At 39.3% G+C, this 2028-nt stretch overlaps 1 long non-coding RNA gene across 1 annotated transcript; it reads left to right on the top strand.

The window, feature by feature from the left end:
* Positions 1-207: 207 nt before the first annotated feature.
* On the top strand, positions 208-935 carry LOC131676282 (uncharacterized). The gene is made up of 2 exons (XR_009303110.1): positions 208-291; positions 361-935. It is a non-coding gene; the product is annotated as an uncharacterized LOC131676282 (long non-coding RNA).
* Positions 936-2028: the final 1093 nt, after the last annotated feature.

The following is a 2028-nucleotide window of genomic DNA, read 5'->3' as shown; positions in this document are numbered from 1 at the left end:
CTTATTCCTCGTTGGATAATACATAAGTGCGTAATAGACACCAAGGCGATTCAATGTAAAAGCGCAGTTCTATTCGCGTTTCCGCACTTTCAGTCGCACTTATTATGTGCGCAATGCGCTATATTGGACAGCGATATTATTCCGCTCGGAGGTTCGCGAAATTTTGACAGATTCCGATAAAAAAATATTAAAAAAAACTCAGTCATGTTTTTTTTTATTTGTTCATCGCAATTTGTCAAAATTTTTTGGTCGTGAATTTTATTTTATGATGCAATATTTGATAATCGAATGGTAAGTTTTAAAATATGATCGGAATTTTTAACTCAAAATAATTAATCAATATGTAATGATTATTTGCAGCACGCTCGAACAAACGCAGATTCAGTCGCAACGGTGGAAAGTTATACGATAGGTGAATAAGTTGAAAGAATGGTGAAAACTCATGCAAACTTTCAAAATCACTAGAGCAGTCTTTTTCATCAGCAGCAGCCATCGATCTACCATAGATTAGTGTCGTTGCGAAAAAGTGTAAAGTTCCGTTGTCCGAAATCACACGATAACTTTCTTTCGGAAGCCAAATTGCCAGTTTGGATTTCTAGCTTATACATTTAGGCGTGCTGTATGACGGGACGGCATATTCTAAATTCAATATCCAGTAGTAGCAAATAAACGGGCATTAACAATATGGTTTCGATAGTCATGGACATTCTGGAGCAATCTCGCAAACTGGGTTTCGTCACCGGCTACGAATCGATTACTATGGAGAACGCCCACACTGGAAGGCAAAATGCATTTCTCGCTGCGGTCAGGCCATGCACCGTTTGGGCTCCCTCCAGAAAAAAATCAAATCACTGCACCGGAAACTGTCGGAAGTGTTTACTTGTTCAAAACCGACAGCTAAAGTTTTCAGAAATTATATTTTTGTGATAGTTTGACTGAACATCTTTTTTTCTCAAGAGCAAACCCAAGCATGCTAATTATATGGTGGATGTATATGTGTAGTTACGTGGAGCATGCCAACTAGGATCGATTACGGATCCAAGACAATCTCGGTACATATACGTCTGAAGAAACACAAGATGTTTTATACTATTGTCACTTCCGATGTGGCAGTTTTCATGTCGCCACGCATGTTATGCCCAACTGGCTCATGATTTTCGCATCATTGACATAAATAAATAAATACTTAGTGTCGATATCATTTCGTACTTCAGATAGTGCGATACTATTGGAGATTTTGTAAGCGAATATACTTCCCGCAATCTTTCATTGTGTCTCAAACCGGTAGCAAAAGGATATCATGTTCGATTGGGTATTTAAACCGACGGGAGATCGAGAACTTGGCACGGAAGAAAATATATAACAGGTTGGGTTTGGTTTTATTTCGGCAACGAAGATTTTCGTGTCTGTAATTGAAAATACGAATCTCAAAGCGATCGTCTGACGGCCCGGGAACGCTGGCGTTTGCACCGAGCGACAAGCTGACTTAGGCGCATGGAAAGTACTGATACAAATAGTTATATTGATGTTTGTTCCTAATTGATCAGCTCGCTTAGGTGATGGATAGTGTGAATCCTGCTAGGCTATGAGACTATAGTTCAGGAAAGGAGTGCATTTGATTACCATAAGGATAGCTAATTTCTCGGTGTTTTTAGACTGGTTAGCTCGGTCAATATTTCTGACTCATGGAAATGTCACGTTCTCGGGTCGGTGTGATCTGTGCGATTCCAATAAGATAGATTGATATTTCGTTCGTCTTTTATGTATTTATTATTTCTAATATACTTTATGGAAAAAGTCTAAAACGACAGGATCCTTGGATGTTTTGTTGAACATGGTTGATGATCACATTATTACCCAATGCATAACGCCTCGATAGTGGTATATCGAGGAGACAAAAAGGGGTTATTGGCTTTTTTATGGTTTGTATTTTTTTCATACTCAGCACCAGTCCAAACTAATAGCCAACAGCGTGTGCACACTGGCGTGGCCGACTAGCGGGTCGGCATAGATTGATTTTAGCTGTGG

The sequence above is a fragment of the Topomyia yanbarensis genome, chromosome 1 (genome assembly GCF_030247195.1).
Source record: "Topomyia yanbarensis strain Yona2022 chromosome 1, ASM3024719v1, whole genome shotgun sequence".
Classification (NCBI taxonomy): domain Eukaryota; kingdom Metazoa; phylum Arthropoda; class Insecta; order Diptera; family Culicidae; genus Topomyia; species Topomyia yanbarensis.
Note: the sequence above shows the minus strand (reverse complement) of the source record. Positions and strands in the feature narration are given on the sequence as shown.